The following is a 21298-nucleotide window of genomic DNA, read 5'->3' on the forward strand; positions in this document are numbered from 1 at the left end:
TGGCGTTGAACGTAGAATATGCACTAACATCAGGTTCTCAAAACATAGCAGAACGATGGTCAGCTTGAGTGCCTTCGTGACCTTTGGCTATAAAACGGGTGGAGTTTTATGCTGTGACTACTTTAAGGTTCGCTCTTTCTGTTGAGTTGGTTTTTCCTGTGGTCTTATGCAAATGTTATGCTCCGATTTCAATACAAACATAAGAATACAACGAACGAACTCTTTTTTCCCTTGGAAGATTGGTTTGTACTTGTTTCGGAGCTGAAGTCTTGACGTATAAAGACTTGCTTCAAGGAGGTCTGACGCGAAAGTTCATTGAATCTAAATATTTAAACTAGACCGAATGAAATGATGAGAAAATGGCTATATGCCCTACCAATTTTCCACAAATTTTCCACACACAAAGCTAATTTTTCTGTTCGATTTATGGACTTCACCACTCGTCAAAAAATGGAAACTTCTCAACCAAAAATATTTTAAATATAGGTGCTTCTTTAATTCCATCGGAAAATTGGTCTACAGCAATATATTAGTACTCTCAAGGATAGCAAATAAATTAAGCACCGACCGGATACACGCGCATTGTTCGCGATGCTACCGGCGGGCCGCAAGTTTGCCGGCTTTGGCCCGGGAGTACTCCAAGAAACCCGGGGGCATCTCTAATGGTTTGCACGGATAACGCGGCAGCGAAATAATAATAATAATCCACTAGATTCGTTACTGCTGGCAGTTTTCCCTAAAGTCATATTGTTTCCACGTGAAAAAACTTGAAGAGCCGACGGTTGCACGGTTGGGCGCACAATATCTTCTCAACAGGCCCGAGGAGTCCGCAGATAATGTGCGCTCGTTCAAATTTATTTTCGTTAAATCATCAACAACATTAAGTGAAGACGCGTACGTCTAGAATCCGAGGTCCCGGGTCGGTCTCCCTCGGTCCGGTCGTCGTCTCGCGCGCACATTCTGAACGAATTAGCTACCGAGTGTTTATGGGAACGGCACACAGCACCGGGGTGTACGGAACCCCCCGGGGAACGGGTTGCATCCATCAGCATCATCAACAAAAACCCGTGCAGCACGGTGACTTCGTCCAGGTAGGTTTCGCGCGAAAACGGAACGCCTTTCGAAGGCTTCCGCTGGAAGTTGGAAGTTGGTTGCTGGACGTGGCTGAAGCTGGTAAACGATGCGCAACGAACCTTGCCTAACGATCGATCAATTAATCAGCTCCAGCGATCGCCTCGGAACCGGTGCCGGATGGCGATGACGGTGCACACACACAGCCACACGGCAAAACAAACACACACACAAGACTGGCCGTGTGCGACATGCGCGACGGAAGTAAGAAAACTTTCCTCACGAAATCTGGTCCTTTCGTTTGATTTTCTTCAAACAGCCAAAAGCCAGACCGAATTGTGAACATTAAAAGTTATAAAATGCCACAAAATTGTGGGTAAAAAAAAAGGAGAAAAAACAGATCTCTTGATGGTCCACGTGCTGCCTCTTTTGCTACTCGAAACGGGACGTTTTGGGTGGGGAGAAACCGGTAGTAGGATGAGGTTCGCGATGGAGGTAGAGTTAACGAAGCTGCTACCGAGTTGTTCGATGTTTCGCAATTTACAACGCCGTACTTCAGATGCCGAGAGCGGCCGGCGCGCAGGGCATCTCCCACATACGTCCCTTAGGAAAAAGAGAAAAACGAACGAGTGGCATCGCAAACAAACGCGCGTACACACACACACACAACCTGGCTTTGTGCCGTCGTGACCGTCTTACAAGCGACCCCCAGTAGGACTAGCATTAATTGATTCTAGAGCTCCAGCAAATATCGCGCTCCGAACAAAATCGAGTTGCCCCCACGATGTTGGGGGGGACGGGGACGGGGACGGAAACGGCGCTGCCCGAGTGATAACCGCTATAATTGTAGCCAGTTTCGTGGGTATTTCTTTTTTAATTGTTTTGTTTTTTTCTCTTCTTCTTTTTCGATTGTAGCACACGTGTATTAAAAGTTCCCGCGTGTTGGGTTTTTTATGTTCAAACACACAAGACTTTGTTTGTAGCAAGAAGTCAGATGCTTCTAAGAACTTCATCACGTTAGTTCAAATTACCCGTTTGTGTGATTTTATCGAAGAAAAGAGCAACTACAATTTCACCAAAAATAACTAGCAACAACAGAAAAAAAATGGTAGCAAATATTTTGAAAACCCCACGTATGGTCCCGAAGTGCTAGACAAAACACACCCAAAAACACGCACACACACACACACGCTCCCACATAGATACACCACGCACAACATCATCATTATAATCATGAAGACCACTGCACAAAACAATCACGTAAAATTGAGCAAAATTATAAATAAACATCACTGCGCCGCACTGCTGCAACAATACGACGGACGATGCGGGGGGTACGGGGCACGGGGAACCACAAACGTTGAGTCGGGAGCGGAAATCAAAAAGGCGATGCCAAAGGAAAAACCACAAGAACTACCACAAGCGCATGGGCCCGAGCACGTTGCACGTTCCTTTCGAGGGGGTGGAAAAGTCTTTTCCGTGCGGAAAATGGGGCCAATCGTTGGGGCCACCCGACGGAAAATCCCGGCGCAAGGGCGGCAGGCGAAGTAAACAAAACAAATGCCGGCTGTTCCCCGACGGGATGATATTTGACAACTGTGCGGAGAGTTCACCACGATATATTTCCCCGCTTCCCCTTAGTTTACTGTTTACTTTTTTTCCCTTTCCTTTTGATAATTTTATTTTTATGTTATCACTTTTCGTGTAGCAACAGAGCCGCGCACTGTGGTCACTTGGGAAAAAAGGCCCGTTTTCACCATCGAACGATAGCGCCGCCCGAACACTTGAAGCGTTTCGAAATTCTATCTGATTTTTCAACGATCGAACAACAGCACTCACTAGCGGGCACTTTAAAAATGGATATTTGCTCTCGATAGAATTCGCAAACGGGATGATCAATTCGCTGCACTCGAGTGCAGCTGCATCGCGCTTGCAAACGTGCACGATTTCACGTTCCGCGAAAGTGCAGGAAAATCCATCGCCTACTACTCACTGCAATCGGTGGCGGACGGTGCGCGACTGCTTTACGACCATCGAAACCACCGGGCGGTCTGGTTTGATTTTTACCCCCAAAACCCGGGGTGGGAGGGGGGCGCTGGGTGAAGATGAAAACAAGACGAAATGCGTACGCTAGAGCGGCCGAAACCGAACCAACCGACCGACCGTCCGTCTGTTCGTCACGAGCGACCGAATGATACTGAACCATGTACTGCGTTTGCTGGCGGCATCTTCTTGGCAATGTTGCGCTGTCGAAGCTCCAATCCTCCCGGTGCTCAGCGCACGTTGTTCGGCAAGCACATGTTTCAGCGCAAAATGTGGGGCATGTTGGGCGCCGGTTGGGGAGCCGAGTTCACCCGTTAAAGCCGCGAATGAATCCCTCTCGGATGGGGCCGAAAGAGAGAGAACAGGCGAGCAAGAGATGAGGCCCAACTCGCGAGTGAGCTAAACTCGCCTGGTGAGAAGCGATCCGATCAGATCGGGGTGCTTTTACTCATGCGGGTTCCACTTGTGGACACTGAACGTGGACGTGAATATTCGGCGCCAGCGAGACTCAATTGGGTTCAATGGGTGTTAATGTTTCTGCTAGTACAGTTGGGCGTAAAATCGATTAATGCATAAACGAAACGAAATGTCACGGAATCATAAAGGAGACGGAAAAGAAATTCGAACATCCGAAACCGCTGCCCAACAACCGCAACGGAAATGTGTCTCACAAAACGGTGCTTAGCACAACCGATTCGCATTGGATGCTAAACGATGAGTTTTTCCGTTCGTTGCTATCATTCATTTTTTACCTTTGATGGTACATTTGGCTCAACATTAGCTCTTGATGTGAAGAAGAAGTGATGTTTAATAAGAAGGTAGGGAAGGAACATGTACCACAAAAATTACAAATTCTATTAACATTAAAACAGATGTACTTGTGCACAATTATATTTAGAAACTACGATCATCAAAACCAAAACAAAGAAATTAAATATAACGTCATAGAACACGTAAATTGGCGTGGGTACTGGGCGTCCCCATCGAGCACGTGCTACGACCACGTGTTCGACTTTTGGGAAGATTTGAAGAGATTGGGTGTTTGAGACATTTGGAAAGTGGATAAAAAGAATAGCATAAACATTGACAAATGGAATTCTACGAATTAAATCAAATTACAGAGATAAACATGTACTATGTACATGCAATATTTTTTGTAGAGTGTTTGAAAATTCGAACAATCCTCTCGTAATACGCATTGTTTTGTGCTATGCCATTTTGGGTTATGATGAAAGTGTTTCGATTGAGAAACACTCTTCAGTCACTTAGTATAGATTGCGTATTAAGCACAGTATGATGCAAACAATGATATTTATAACAAAGTTTCATGCAGTTGCGATTAACTCACAGTCATAACCATTTTGTTTATAAACTTCGGTTTCGTTTGACTCACCTAAAATGAAACAGAAAAGAAAAATAAAATTAGTTTATTGAACATAACTAATAATCATGTTTCATTGCTTTTTAAAAAAAATAGTTTAGAAACCCACATTTAAATTATCTTACATTGATACGATATCGATTATGCATTTAAAAACTAAAAATCAAATAAGCCATAGTTCTGTTCCTCTCATAATAAACATAGCCAATTCAGCAGAAGGCAGTAAAACGCTCCCCAGGGTTGAAAACATAACGGCGCGCGAGTATGATTTGCGCCGTTTTTGCCACCACCCGAAAAAATATGATTCCCAATCACAAACAATTCGTCGCCGGAGGTTCAGTGAATTGAAATGACAGACATTATTTTTTTTCAATTTAATTTTTTATGGTTATATTTCTGCTAATGTCTGAAGAAGTACTGCAAAACGACACCCAAAAGCCGGTGGTTTTGTTACAGTTAGAATTGTTCGATGACAAAGCGCTCGAATTGCATCATCACCCCGGGAAAAGGTCAGTTATCGTTTACGCTAGCGACTTTTGAATAATGTGAATCGTGCAGCCCTAAGTGTCAGGTGCAGGCCGTTACTGTGATTGCATCATTTTATTGGTGCCGACGGAAAAAGGGGGGGAAAAAGAAACAAATTGATGAACTTAGAACGGAATTTATTTTCATGCTGTCAGAACATTTTTTAGATCAAAAACAAATGCGTCATAATCAGTTGCAACGTAGGATTGTTAAATTAATGAAACCTCAATTGTTAAAATTTAAATGTAAAAACCGGAAATAAAGATGACTTGTTTACAATAAACGAATAAACATTTGCTTACCGGCTTTTCGACGGGAACGCCACAGGACGGGCGGCACCGTATCACCCGGGGTGGCCAGTGTGACAATCTTTCAGAAACTTCCTGTAAACAATGAGAAAAACATATTGATTAGTTAGGAGGAAAATCCAAACACACGCTGTGTAGGAAAAGTGAGGAAAAAAGGTCATAATAAAATTTAAAATTCAAGTCTGTGGGAAAGCACACACACACACAAGACGATAAATGTTGGATCGCGCAGAAGCTCAAGTTTCCAGTATGATTAATAGACGACTAATGGATTGCCCCTTGTGACGGATACGCTCCGAACTAATACGCACACGGCGCGAGAAAACCAGATCTCCCCGCAGTGAGACATTCAATTAGAAACCCCGCGGAATTTGTCACGATCGATCGATGGCGGGCAACCGCAAGCGCCGTCTCTCCCAGGGCCGATCCATCAGCCGACGGAATCGCCAACCGGATGATGCCGATCCGCGGAGGGAAGAGCCCGTTCGGCAAACCTGTTTGCCGCAAATGCGAAACCGACCCCACGAGACGGAGTAGTCCGGGCATTTTACATTCCGCGCGCATGATTGATCTCGAGACATATTGGAAGTCGATTAATCGTAGCGCCACCTTTGCTAATTGACCGCTGGCAGTGGGTTGTTTTTCTTTTGCCATCGCGCTCTCCCCCCATCCCTGGCAACCGGCTTAGATGATGAGCTTGTCTTTCCCTTGTAGAGATCGTGTTGACAGTTCCCCCTTCGCCCCTTCTTGGTTAGTTGACATACGCTTCTCCCACATATGGCGCTTGGGACAACCGTTTTCACGCGTTTCGTTGTTCGGGCTTCCATCGGGAATGGCCGATATCGCTGTAAACCCGTTTCTGTGCATATTTCTATTTGCAAACGAATGGTGAACGGGAGGAAGAAAAAGACACTTTCGGAACAAGAAAAGAACGGGGGAAAACCCTCGACGCTCATAACGACGATGCGGGCCAGCCAAACTATCACGGTTTGTCGATCTCGGGAATCGTTCCACCCGACACATGGGCATTGAATATTCAATATTATCGAAAATTTGCATTCAAATTCATTCCGACAAACACGTGACTTGCTGCCGGACGACGATATTAATTGAGCGAGAATATTATTCTAATGGTTATGAATGAATGGACATTCTTTCGTTCTAAAATTCCCCCTTCGGAGTGTTTTCCTAAAGCTTGGACAACAAGCTTTCATGTTTAGATAGTTGAATGGAGGTACAAATTGGCAGGAGCTATAAATTTTCTGAAAAATGCAGTTTTTAAAATAAAAACAAATTGGAGTATTAATTTAAACCTAGTCTAAATGTTTCTGATTTAAGGAGATCTATTCAATAAATATTCCACAACCGGCAAACGCCAAATCAGTCTCCCCACGAAGTAAAATTGTGTTAAGTAGATAGTGCTGCGGAACGTTCATTGTGTCACAGTAGCTTCGTGCCACTAATCAGAACTTGTGGGGCAACATTCGAATGGCAAAGTGGGGGTGTAAAGTGGAGTAGGTCAAGGCATCGATTCCCATTCTGCAAGAAACCTTCAAATTTGCGCTTCTTGAAGGCGTCGCTCGTGCTTAGGAAAATGGTTCGTTTCCAAGCTTTCGCTAGCCTTGCCAAGTTATGTTCATATTATCATGCCAATATGCGGATGAAGAACGTGATTTAACATTCCGCAGTCTTCGGTGGGTTCGTTTGGCCAGAGAAATATGCAACCTTGATAAAGGCTTCCCTCGTCGCCGCGAAGCAAAGCTGCCGTGTGGCATACTTTCGAAAATTTCCTCCATTATAAAATGATGATTTTTAAAGCACTCGATCAGGCCCCCCCCAAGCTGCTCCGTCGGGGATCTGGTTGGCCATTTTTAATAATTTAGCATCGTTGCATAATTCGCCGGTCTCGCGAATCGGATAAAGGGAATCATTTGTAAATCGAATCGTAGCAATATGATGTGGGTTGTGCAGCCACAAAAAATCCTCTTTTTGAAACCAAATTTAGTTTCAGTGATATTTGATGGTAAAAATAGCCCACGGTTTCTGTGTCCTTGCGACACTCGTGGGTGCATTTTAAACATTGCTCACTTTCGTAATATGCTACCGAATAGTTGGACAACGGTTTCGCGGACGGTTTGCCCACGGTGAAGCGCAGTCCTTGTGACCACCTAGGTCGTGCCCAAAATCACCGAATCTGAGCATGTTCGATTGCAGATAGGGGCAGTACGACGAGTTAGAGTTAGAGTTAGAGAAGGCAACCCAGCCCGGCCACGAGTCCAATTGATATTCATCCGCGTGGAACTGAAATCAACATTACGCTAACGTGCGATGATTCAAAGTCGTCGTCCGGGCGTCGATTCCGGGGAATCTTAGCAGAACCCGCAAAAGGACAGAAACCCATCGGCCCAAGGAGCTTCCAATGGGGAAGAGAAGATAACAAACACTACAAAAAAAAAACCGCAAAGCATCGAACAAATATCGCAAAACGAATCGCCAATAAACCGCCGATTGAGGCAGTGACCTGAATAACAAACAACTCCGACGATGCGGACACGATGCGGGTTGGCGGAGAGGGGACGACTTCTCCACACACTATTGCTGCGACATAAAACAACAAGGCACCACCCGCGGTGTCCGGCCCCCATTTTCCACCCCGCGGACCAGCATGTCCTCCCACCCCGTTGGGTGGTTCTTGCGGACGCGGACGCTCGGCACACCCGGCCCGGAACGTGGAAATGGCACGAGCGGCCGGGGTCGAGATGGACGAAACGCTCCGGGAGGATAAATTGATTTCAATCGGACGATTTTAAGAGCGCCGATCGTAGCAGGCGTCGAATTACGACCGAGTGCAAAATAGTTTCTTGCGCGATGGTGACGTTTTCGTTTCGAATGCTAATCAAAGAAGTGTGCTGTTGACATTATAATGTGTCGGCAGCTTCGAGGCAAACGACGATACAAAACGTAAATGCAAGCTTCCTTCCATTCTCCTAGCTACTAATGCACCTTTCAGTAACCAATCTTGTCGATGAAACGATCTGTTAAATCGATTGCATTGCGTAACGGAAAAGGTCAAATTCTACGCAAGTAATAAAAAAACATGGGTTGACAGAATACAACATAAACAAAACACGCAAACTTACATGGCTCTTTGGTCGGAAGAAATTAGATAACGAAACGCAGTCACAACAATGAAGTTCGAAAGATTAGTGTCAGATTAGAGCCGTACGTCACAGCGTACAAATGTGTGATTTTAAAAGAGGTGTTTTCTCGATGGGATTTGTTTTTTCTTTTTTTTTCCTCTTGATCAAACCACTCGGCACCACGTTGTGACACCGAAAGCGCCGGATGATATTTTCACTTTCTTAATTCACCCCTAAAACCTCAAGGATTAAAAGGCACGGGAGGGGGGTGTGGGAGGTTGAGGATCGAGGTAACGTAAATGTTTGTTTTGTTTTTTTCGGTTCTCTTCCCCGCGGGAAGAAGCTCCACCGACGGTCGGGAATCACAACCTAATGCCGATGGCCATGACGACGATCATGTCGAAACGGATTCTCTTATTTTTTTTTTCCTTCCCTCGACCCCGCGCACGAGCGGACCAGAAGAGAATGTGGTACGCACGCAACGCACGCACGAAATACGGCACTTTAGATTCTTCTTCTTATGCTGATGGTGGCCGGGAAATGGTGCGCTTTTATTTTAGCTTTTGTTTTTTTGTTTATCGTCCGCTTCGGAGGAGATCGGAAAGAAGTGAGATGATCTACAGCACCACTTTCGACATTTCGGGCGAATCGTAATCGCCAGCACCGCACACTTGGACACTTTTGTTTTTGCTTTCTTTCTTGCTTCCTTCCTTTGTTATGCTTTCTTTACGATCGTCTTCACCCCGCGGGAGGGCATTAGGGTGGTTTTCTTCTGGCTTGTGTCACGTAGGAAAAAACGCAAGCCTGTCAGTTCTTTTTCGGATGCTGCACTTTAATCGTACACATTTTCTCAAGTGAAATTTCTCCAGGGGCACCAAAACACCAGAACATTCACTGTCGACTCAAAAAAAAAGGGCACACACGCACACCTAACGTACACACACACGGGATGAAAAACACCTCTGGTAGCTGCGGCGATCGTGACGATCGGGGGCAAACTCTACAGAAAACCCTACCAACCACGCAACTGGCAACTGCGGAGCACGGCGATCGCGAACACGAAAAACGCGAAAACATAAGCAACTCCACACACGACGGACGGTTTTCGTTCCGCCTTTCCACCAACCAACGGGCACACTCACACGCCGCCCGGACAGGTGAAGGAAATGCGAAGAAGCAGCACGAGAATTTACCACCGCTGGAAAATATCAACAACAGCAGCACCAGCGGATCGACGTGCCGCGATCCCGAGAACTTCGCGAGCGAACAAAAAAGAACTGACAGTTCTGAGCTGGACTCCGCGACTTCAAGATGACAGCGCCGCCACGCACACCACCGCAGCGACACACACGCGCTGCGCGAAGTGTCAAATCCCCGGTGCTTGCGTTTTGTTTTGCTGCAATCGCGGGTACTTCGCGTATTTCGCTGGATTTACCAATCCCGGATGGTGGAAAAGTTGTGTATCTCAGCTAGCTGTGCTGTTTGTGCTGTTCACGATCTATTGCGTCGTGTGTTCAGTTTTCCCGAAAGTGTTGTACGATGTGTCCAAAATCGTGCGTGTACCGACGGTGCAAACGCACTAATTGCTGGGGTAAGATGATCGCGCAGGCGCCTCCAGCTTCCCGTGTGTCCGTGAAACGAAATTCTCACGTTTCCTGTTCCTTTTTTCTTTTCTTGCAGGTATCGAGCAGCGGATCGCGGATCGAAAACAACGGCCTGACAGATCGCTCCGTGTGAGTGTGTGTCCGTACGCTGAGCTGCCGCAGCAACACGGTCCATTTCACTTTTTTTTCCAAGCAAGTAATCTTCGTTTTCTACTCAGATATTCTCACGGGAACGCTAGTATTTGAACATCGCAACACGGCCCTCGTTAAATCGAAAACTAAGCACCACCCGCCAGACCCCAACGGGGGACCAAACTCGCTTCCCGATCACTTCGTCGCGCAATCGTCCGGCGTCGTCATTGGCAAATTAGATACAATTTATGCCAGCAGTCGTCGTGTAGTCTCAAACCGCCTACCGTCGGCTACAGTTCTACAACACACACTCACAGCCGGTGGCTAAATGATTTCGGAGACCACATTAGATAACTCCCCGAACATATCGTACGCATAGGCGGATGATGTTGATGGCGGCCGTCCAATACCGTCGCGATGTGATAAGAAATCGATTTCGATCACAAATGGGCTCGTTTGTCTCTACAACCCGGCTGCCCGGCGGTGGCTTGTACACAGGTTATCGATTGATAATGTGACCGCGCCATGGGACAGATTTCGTTGCGAAAAAAGGTCGAAAGATTTTAACATTTTTTTGTTGTCGACGAGCTTTGTAAGCTCTTGAGATGATTACTTTTAATTGAATCTGGAATCAGTTTTGTCATCCCACGTGATTAATTTTACAGATCAATCCTTAAACACGATATGGTTAACTCTTATTAGTTCCAGAAACCATGCTTGATTCTTTTCATTCATTCTTACTTTATTAAAATCTTATTATTTTTGTGTAAATTCTCCACCAATCTCATGAATGTGGTTGGAAATTTATTTTAATCGATGCACTTTCAAGGTGCACATAAAAATGCATCCATGTTTCCTCGTTTGCATAAAGATGTCAGCACTCGCCATGCCATTGTGCTTTTCACAAAAGCGTTCCTCGAAGCGCATTGGAAGCTTTCGCGCTCGTAACGATTACCGGTTCGGTGACCTTGAATAGAATGATTCCTGGTAAGAATCAGTTACTTCCGTTAATCGTTTTGAACGGAGAATTTGAATATATTATATGAATATATTATATGTCTGCCATAAACTCGAAAATAAAAAGGAGTATTAACTATAAGAAATACTCTTCGGAAACATTCTCTATCGGTATGACAATGCCGCAGCTTTCCAAAGTTTTTCTCCCCCTGCTCCCCATTTGGACAATGCTGAATGATGTGTTGGTGTGGCTTCTTGGAAGACGAGCTCGGGTGAATCCGAAAGAGGCCGGTGGGGCCGAACGAAAACAATTAAAAGGACATTAGGAAGATTGCCGGTTTGTTGAGGGTGAGCGGGTGGCGGTGGTATGGGGCAGGAAATCAAACGGGACCGATGTGGCGACTTCCAACCGTTGGTGGGAATGGGAGCGTCCTTCGTATTAAAGGGCGAACTTTTAATTCCGCTCAGTCGTTTCCCGGTGTGTGGGGATTTGCCGGGCTCAAGGCTCGCAAGTGCATGGCCACCACTGATAGAGGGACCGTTTCGGGAAAAGCTGTGCCCTACGGTCGGCTGCGACATCCGAAAGGATGTGAAGACTTTTTCATTAGTTGAAGCTCTTTGTGTTTTTTATCAGTTGGTACATTCCTCCATGGGACAGTTTTACGTGCTTTGGTCCGTAGCGGGCAGAGGTGAGCTGTTTTTCTCCCCGATAGCTGGCACCTGCAGCAAAGGGAGCGTATTCCAGGATCGGTTAGACAATAATTTGACAATGTCCCACGTGCACAGAATTGGTAATGTTATCCTTTGACTCGTACAAAATATTACCATGAACGACTTTTTGGAAAGTATTTCAGTCGTTTCGGATACACAGTTTAAATATAGCTACAATGTTGAATATTCATAACAGATCACATGCTTTAAATCTAATTACAAGAAAACCTTCTACCCATCCTGGTTTAAATTATTTTGGTGTTGAACTTTTTACTTTAACGTTTGTTCCTTTTCCTCTCACACCGGGTCCCGGACTGCGTCATGTTCCCGATGCAGATGAGCGTACTGGTATGCTTGATCACAGTCATTTGAATACTGATTGCCAGCACCTTCCACCAACCATCAACGCTTCACGCTCCTAGAAAGGGCAATGTTGCAATGCCAGCTCGGGGTTGGGCAAGCAAAAGGAAACACGACCTTCTCCACCGGGCACTTCGACAGGACATCGCGTTCGCGAGGCTATATGTCTGTGTCTGTGTGTGTGCGGTCAGTCGAGAAAGGAAAAAGAAAAAATAACGTGAGTGCACTGCTGATGCAGAATATCGCTTCCGGTTAGATTACATTTCCACCCACGCCGTGTCGGTCGTGTGGCCACCGGATGAGGTCCTGCCAACGGTGGCGCCCTTGCGCCAGAGGACGCCCGGTATACGGTAGCGCAATGCAACACGAATCCTAACCCTTGATCCTTTCGCCGTTATCTATTTTCTACCTTGAACGGTCAGCTTTTATTTGATCCGTTGGGTTTTTCTTATTTTGCGCTCATCTAAAAGAGTAACCGAACTGCATTTCCTCCCGATGCCAGCACAGCTTCCCACACGGTACGCCGGGATATACGGGACCGGGGAAAAAGGTAATTTCAACTTAAAATAGCAACCTTTTGTTCCCATCCACTTCCCGGATGTTTGAGACCGGGAGCTGTAGGAAAATTAATTTAAGTTCGTAACAGTTGCAGCCATAGTTGGCAATTTTGCTCGACTCGTTACCTAAAACGTTTGGTTTCATATCATACTTTTGATTTATGTTCGATGCACTTGTTTCACTTTGAAATTTTCTATTAAATATTGTAAGAAACAAATACAATCCACGGTAAGCACAAAGTTCTCCCTGGTAGTAGAATTCAATTTATTAGCATGCAATTTGAATAAGACGGATCAAATGGGGTAAAGGGAAAAAATAATATTACTTTCGCATCATTGGCAATATATATCTTATTGTTGAAGTGTAACGAAAGGCGTACAATTTATTCTTTCGATCGCACCCACGCAATCGTCTAATATCATCCGAGCGGGAATCTACTCGATGCAAATTTCGTGGCGAACCTGCTGCGAAATAAAGCAATTTAGATACAGCGTCAGGTATGCGTCCTTCTTTCGTCTTGAGCTTCCGACGATTTGTATCACCTTTTGTCGTCTCGCCGAATACGCGTCGTGAAGAGGTTTCCGCGGTGTCGCCGGACGAAAAGCTCTTCGTTGTGGCGAAGAAGACGATCGTACGACATGTACGAGTGGTAATCTAGGCAACATCGGCCCTCCCGTTTGAAGGCCATAAAGCGACGGCAGCGGCAAAAAGGTGTGACGAACGCTGCCATCACGCGATAAGCGAGAATGACTTTTCAAATCATTTGGCAAACGCCGATATATATATTGTTTGGTGTTTGGTTTTTTTTTCTTCTTTTTTCGCACAGACACCCACCCACCGCAGAGCCAATCTTTGATGCTCAATGTTTCATGTTTAATTCAATCGAACCGCCATGTGTGCCCACGTCAAGGTTGAGCTGGCGACTAGACGTGAGCGGTGTTTCTAAAACCGGTGGCAGTGACAATGTCCACCCGGGGTGCTGGCGACATTCGGCAGGACGATCGTCACCCCAACCGGGTGTGTGTGTGTGCGCGCGCTCCGACCACTCCGGAAGATCTCGATGAGCGTTTGGTACCTTCTTCACGTGCGGTAATTGCCGTCACCTCCCGTCCTGAAACCCCCACCCTTCCTAGACGGCCGATTCGTGCTTGATTTTTATGATTTTGATTTAAAACCGCCACTGTGTTGCGCATTGAAGCGAAAATGATGAAATGCCACCGGATTTACGAGTGGCAAAATTGGCAACCTCAAACGGTATCCTTCGGTTTTTAAACCCATCTGACATTGGCCCATCGCAATGGGTTGGTGGGTGATTTAATGCTTCAAGTGACCCTCGTCGGTGGTTTAAGGACATCAATTTGACGATTAGCTTATGACACAATGCAATCTTTTTTCTTTGCGTTGATAATTTTAAGGTCACACTATTTTTTAAATGAACTTTTGATAAGAAAGTTGGATTTCAGAAAGTCAACACCGAAATATTTTCAGTTCTACTAAATTAATTTTTTTGATGTTAGTGATTTATCAAACATCTTAAAAAAAACTCGACAACATAAATCTTGAATTTGTAGTCACGATAACATATAAGATCGATCTGATAAAATATAAGTACAACTATTAAACATAGTTTCCTTGTGTTTGAAAAAAATGTATTTTGAGTTTTGTTTAATTCTGCCTGAAATTCTTCTCTGTTTTTATTGCGCATGATAAGCAATGGTGAAAGTCTTTTGTCTTCGCGCGTGGGTGGAAAATATGATGTGTGCTATTTTTCCACCCCAACTTTGACGTGTATGTTTATTGAAACCATTAAGCCCCCGAGCACAAGAGACTCCTCGATGCACTTTGAGCAGTTGATCGAATGCATACACCGTAGGTCATGCAGAAAGCGCGTGTTATCGAAAGTGAATATGGAAAAAAAGAAACGACCATCTTCGCTAGCAAACATCCGGCCAAACCCGAGCCACTCCGGAACCTAGATAGTTGCCCCCCTTTGCCTTTGCGCGTCGCCTTGGGAGCCCGCCGCCGCAAGTCTTTGTTCCGCATCCTTGTCGCATGGTGGAAGGATAGGGAATATCCTTCCTTTCCCAGACGACAACGACGACGATGACGGCGCATCAAAGTATCAATCAACGTCGTCGTGATTGTGTGCCGGGATGATGCCCGCGGGCTAAAAATAACGGCTCGGTGGCGTATGCTCCACGACCAAAAGGGGCTATCATCCTCCGGGCGAGTGTTTTGATGGGGGGGGGGGGGAGAAAGCCCATAAACTAAAGGAGGACACATCTCAATTTCTTGTCCTCGCCCGATCGCCCGTCCGTTGCGACACGGGAGGGACGGGCGGGGCGGGCAGTTTATTTCCTGTGTTTTTGTTGGCGTTATGTCTCGTGCTTCCTTCGCGTCCATCTTGCCTTCGATCGGTCTTTGGGGAGTCTTGTGTCGAAGGACACGCGCCACTATCGCGCCACACGCCAGGAGGACATCAACAAAAGCGACGGAATTTTCCATCTATTATTGCAAGCAATAAGCAAACTGTCCCCGTCCCGTGTCCGAAGGACACAGGCATGCCGGCTCGGTGTGCCATCGAATGCTACGGACGGATTAATTTATCCGGCACTGGCTCAGCACTTTTTCCACCCGACGTCCCGACCCGGGCAAAAAAGGGGCGGATGGGGCACCGTTGTTCCCGGCAGGGGATCCATTTTTTACGTTAATGCCATTGTGCCATATCCTTTTGCGCTCCTTTCCGTGCTTCGTGCTGGTGTATTATCCGCTTTGGATGGAGTAAATGAATTTCGTGAATTTTATTTGCTCGACATTGACCGATTTGATTGGCGCGTTGTTCAAATATGGGCCGGGCAAATGTGACCAAGTGACCACGACCAAGTGTGTCCAGTGTGGCCATCCATTACTTTGTCGAAATGTTCAATGACGTGTCAGTGGTGACGAGGCTCACCTTATTGATGAGGCGTCATTGTCGTGCCGGCTTACCAATCCCAGCTAGAGAGATGGTGCTAATTTGACAATAAACATTTAATTTGTCACGTAGTTTATGACATAGGAAATTATTTCTTTAAGAGGAAAGTTCAGAGTAGTTTTGGTGTTGATAGTTTAAATATTATGAAAACTTTACGATAGTCAGATTAACAGTTTGGTGTAAATACCAATCAAGTGAGAATCAATACGATGTATAAATTACCTTAAAACTATTTTATCATTAACAGGAATGTTTTACAATGTGGTCCCATAAGTGTCGGCTTTTAAAATCATCTTCATCAAGTAAAGCACTAAGTGGGTAAGTGTTCACTCTCTATTTATATATAGGTTAAGTAAAATCTATATCAAAAAAATTTTCAAAACAAACTGCGTGATTAAATTCAGTGGAATGAATCGTTGACTGATTGAAATTAAACTTGTTTTGAATTTAACCTTTGAATGCATAATTTAGTTGTGTTTATATGAAATTTGTGGTACCCTACTCCACATGACCTCTACATCACTAACCGATTTCGTCATACAATATCAAACCAGTTTAAGGTTGGAAAAACTGTATTAAAGATATCTCACAACAACAAATAAACTTAAGCTCTGATTTAAGTCAGCTGACAGCATTTTTATTAACTTATACAAATGTGCAAAAACATGACCCACTTCCGCGGATTACCGGAAAGTGTTTGCCACGACTGCTTGCTTTTTGGTTTTACGGCACGCACTTCCAAAACTCGGCCAGGAGGAACATAAATTATTGACCGGGTCGGAATAATTGGGCGCAAAGTGTTCGCCGCGGAAGTACGAATCGATCCGTCAACAAATTAAATCGCCGCCCGCATCAAACGAAGCTCGCGAGCTTCTGACGTCACGGTGGAAAACAAAAGTCAAAGTCGAAGCAAATGATTACCATCACTCTCGCCTTATCATCTCCACCGAATGAGGGTGGTTTGACGGGCGTGCGTTGCTTTCCATTTTAATTCCGCAGTTCTTTTTTTCTTTTCGGTTATTTTGGATGATTCCTACGCTCCCCACGATTGTAGACAGACATTGCCGTTGTAATGTTCGAACGCTTTCTTCGACGGGGGTTCCATATCACGTCAATCTCGAGCTCGCGCGATGAAACACAATACCGCCCACTGGTGGACCGGAAATAAACTGGGGTAGAAAAAAAGAACAAGTTATGTCTAAAAATATTGGAACATAGGGCGCGCTGGCAATTACGACATGAGGCGTCTTTACATGATATGATGGATTGCGATGCGCCATGTCGCCGTCCCTTCGCGTCGCTCCGTTTGGTCATTAGTTGCCCTTTTTACGATCGTGGCGGGTTAAAAGGTTCCCTGTCGGTTTCCATGTCACTCACGGTTCATTAAATTCCATGCAACCCACCACGCAACGTCGCCACATCGGGATCGGATGGCGGGTTCATTAGGTTGCGTTCTGGACGATATTTCTGGGAATACTTCCCATTCGCGATTCGAGTTGAGTAATTGGTGTCGGAGTCCTTCACGTTTCGGGGGTGGCTGGGGAGAGGATGAGCAGTAAATATAGTCATCCCTTCGATATATTGCGCTGGCAACGACTAATAAGAACACGGGCTATGTACTCTAATGCCCATCTTCGCCCGGCGGCTATTAAATCCGGCCGCTCGTGCACTCGTGCTTGTGACCGTAAACACGAGTCCAAATTGGAGCGCATTTCCGTAAACAGACACAAAACAGACACTCTTCGAACAGACCTTCCCCATTGGGGGGTTTGGAAAACGCGGGCAAACAAAAAAAACCACACACACACACACACAAACGGATAGTTAATAGGGAATAGAGGGCAACACTTGAATCGCTTCGGTACCGTTATTGACACCACCCTCCGCAACCCCCCCAAGGTGGAGGCGAAAAAAAGGAAATCTTCCACCTCCCCCCATCGGTGCTTGTGGGTGCTGGCTTGCCAGGTGGAGGTGGTAATTTTTCTTCCAAAACCCTGCCACAGCTTTTGCCTACCCTGCCTTTGGTGTGTGTGTGTGTGTGTGTGTGTGTGTGTGTGTGTACCGTCCACCACGTGACGTCAATCGGGCAGAGACGAGAGAAGAAGCAACGCGCTAGATCGGAACTATTACGACTTGTCGGAACTATTTCCCTCCTCCCCCATTCCCTCGGGGGGGATCGGGAAAATCGGGCGCCGAGAATGAGATCGACCTCTTCGGGGTTGAGGTTTCTGGAGTTTCCGCGTCACACATTCAAGGAGAACATCTACCCCCGGGGGTGGGGAAAAGGAAGGCGATGGGTAGAATAGCCCGTGCCCGTGTCAACAGGGCAGGTTATAAAATCTAATACCATTTCCATTCCGCTGAACACAACTAAACTTCTCGATGGAGGTGGCGCTCTCGGGGGGAGGGAGATGCAATTTTATTTCACTACGAAAGAACTAGATGATGATGATGATGATGGTGTTGGAGGATTACGAAAGTCATCAGGGGACTCAGGTTTGCAACGGGGAGGTGTGCTTCTTCTCGTCAAAAGGGGGAATGCGATCCGAATGGTCCAAAGTGCACATCCAAGCAGGGTGGACGAATTGCATTGCGCAGGAGGGGATTGAACCGGTGTGCGGGTTTTTTTATGGCTTGTAATGGGCAAACAAAATCGTCGACATACTCACGCGAGGGAACACGCACACAGCGCAAGACGACAGCATCAAGAACTGCACGAAAAACAAAGGATGGGAGGACACAGGACGCGCACGTCAGTGCATCCGGGTTGTGGGCTGCGGATCAACGGACGAGGGACACAGTGCATGCAGTTGTGCATTGCGCGATGCAGCGTCCACAGTCATTGCAGCAGAGGACGGATCTCGGTCCGGATCTTAGGCCGGTCATCAGCGACATGCGCGATAAGGCTGTGGAGGTTTTGTGCGCAACCTACGCCCCAGCGCAAAACTTCTGAAAGTCGGGTGCTGATTGTCCCAGACCAATGTCGTTTCCAACACACAGCATCGGACCAGTTCAAGGTTGGGAAAAGTGTGTTAAAGTTAGCACACAACAAGGAATATACTTTTGCTCTGATTTCAGTCAGCTGATGTGTACCGGAATAAGATGACTAATCCAGATGTTTTACAGCCTCATCAGTTTACTGCTGCTTTAGACAAAGGCAAGCGTCAAGGTGTGAGGTCTTCCGATGTGGGGTCAATGAAATTTGAACTCATGAGACATAATTGTTTGCTTCAGCTTCAGAAGTCGATACTAAGACCGTACAAGAAATACTGTAAGCTGGGACAAGATGGAAAGCCTTCCTCTTTCATTGTCTGTTATTTAAATTCCAAGACATTGGGGACATTAAAGTAATTCTGAACCCTGAATCTACTGAGAGTATTATTTTGAACTTTTATAACTCAAATTAATTTATCATTCATTTTCTTAATTTTCCTTGTATATTTTCTTAAATCCTAGTTCTGGTAGTCAGCCCCTTCGTACTGGGGAAGCTCTGGTTTTAGTTTGAATAGGAACCTGGACTTATGGGACGATATTCTAAATGGCGTAACCATACGGCTATCTCGGACAACTAACTGCAATCTATATTCTACTATTATGACAATCATTCTAATAGACTTAATAGTAGAAGTAATTGAGTGGTTCCAACTTGAATATTTTAGAGGGCATGATGTTGTATCAAGTAAACGTTCTTCTACGTTTTTGAGTCTTCAATTTATTGCTTTAAATTAATTTCCATCCCTGAGCCTCAGTTCCGCAATATGGACTCTCTGTGGATACTAAAGTGTGTCCCATTGTGATGGATCGCAACTGTCAGCGGAAAAGTGAAAAAAAACAGGACCATACCCGGCGTGTGTGTGTCTTTCATTTGAGAGCAATTATCGTTTTATCTGCTTTATCTTCACTGTCCGTGGCAATCATTTCCCCTTTTTGCCGCTGATTTTTTTTCTGGTTTCGTTCACTTTTCATTGCGTATCCTATGGTCGGGTGGACTTGGTGGGTTGTTTTTTCCTCTATTTCTTGCGCAATGTAATTAGATTAATGAAGCGACTACAACGCAAGTACCACCCACACCCATCTTCAGAGGCAAAGATGGCGAAGCAGTGTGGAATCAAGGGAACGCTGACCATACGTTCCGGTGTCGAGGGAAATTTGGGTTGGTGCAAGAAGGAGAAGGAGGAGGGAGCGTTAGTAAACAATTATTATTATTACCTCGCAAATAAATCAATCAGCTGGCGTCCGGAGTCAGCGGCAACACTAGTGGCAGCACTAGCAGTATTAGTAGTAGCGGTAGCAGAGCTGGTTGTAATACCAACGGTAGTAGTTGTGTTGTGTTACAAGAAGCGATAGGAGGTTCTCTTCTTCGGTGCTTTAGATGGCGATTAAGATTGCTGAAGTCCAAGCTGCTTCCACGCGAAAACCGATGAGCCGATGACGCACTGCGGAAAAACCAAGAGCAATTGCAGAGTGGATGTAGTGGTTGAAATTTTCAAGCGATCTACTTGGAACGAACTGCGTCTTAGCGCTGCATTACGCGCCGATTTATTTACAAACACTGATCTCGTGATTAATATTTTGATTATTAGTTTGATTTGTTTATTCACCGTTAAAGCAATCGGAACCTCCCCCCGTTTGAGTGTTTCGTTTGACTCTGAATGGAATGCAATGCATGGAAGTTGGTTCCTTCCAGTATGAAAACAATTATAATTCTAGTATTTACAATATCTCACTATTCATTGTAAAGTTCTAATACGCAACTAATATTTATTCATGATGAGGCACTGTGTTTTCTATGATAGGAATAGAAGTTAATTTGCGCAGCGATTTGGTATCTCTGTAAAAATCTAATTACCATACCAGCTTAAAATATTTGCATTTCGAAAATTTAGAACACATTGAAAAGAAGATCTTTTAATTCTCGTTTTATTCCGATGACGCTGTTGTGTTTGCTGGTTGATCAAATGGTCGACTAGTTCATAAAAAACGCATTACCGCACACAACTAGACCCACAATACTATCAGTTGGCCATTCTATTCCTTGTCAGGCTCCACTATTATGAGATGAGTACGATAAGCTCACAAAACGGACGGCCGTGTTCCGACCAAACACACGAGTAACCGTTTTAATGACAATTAGAATGTCAGCAACGCTGTCGGGAACAACGTGTCTAATGGTACGACCGTAGCCTCCCACCACAAGCACGACGTTTAAACCAGAATAATTACCCCAGCCCAGCTGCCACAGACCGGCACGAATATCGATTTCAACCCCAACGACTGGTTTGGAGTTTTCGGCAGGATGAGGATGTTTATTTGCGTTGTGGGAGCGGCGGTTGGCGGGTTTTGGGGTTGTAAATAAATATCATTCAAATCGCCACCGGAAACCGAAATCTGCCCACCCTCTTGTCACCTGATGAGCGGTGGCGAAGCGTTGGCCGTTTTGTAAACGGTGTAAGCTCGCGGTCTGTTTACCTCGCGATTCTAGTTCCATGGGATCCAGAGGGCACTCAAGTGGATCACGCTTCGGGACGAAATCG

At 45.5% G+C, this 21298-nt stretch overlaps 2 protein-coding genes across 2 annotated transcripts in view; one reads left to right on the forward strand and one right to left on the reverse strand.

Moving 5' to 3' along the window:
* LOC131266275 (dual 3',5'-cyclic-AMP and -GMP phosphodiesterase 11-like) overlaps positions 1-9655 on the reverse strand; it is a 52372-nt gene extending 42717 nt beyond the window's left edge. The window contains exons 1-2 of the mRNA XM_058268721.1: positions 8469-9655; positions 5323-5403 (exon numbers count right to left, since the gene is read on the reverse strand). The gene's annotated coding sequence lies outside the window, so the exon portion shown is untranslated. The remainder of the gene's footprint in view (positions 1-5322; positions 5404-8468) is intronic.
* The window catches only part of LOC131266276 (synaptotagmin-5), a 36195-nt gene continuing 24502 nt past the window's right edge, over positions 9606-21298 (forward strand). The window contains exons 1-3 of the mRNA XM_058268722.1: positions 9606-10059; positions 10149-10268; positions 16012-16082. The gene's annotated coding sequence lies outside the window, so the exon portion shown is untranslated. The remainder of the gene's footprint in view (positions 10060-10148; positions 10269-16011; positions 16083-21298) is intronic.

Source organism: Anopheles coustani, chromosome 2 (assembly GCF_943734705.1).
Source record: "Anopheles coustani chromosome 2, idAnoCousDA_361_x.2, whole genome shotgun sequence".
NCBI classification, from domain to species: domain Eukaryota; kingdom Metazoa; phylum Arthropoda; class Insecta; order Diptera; family Culicidae; genus Anopheles; species Anopheles coustani.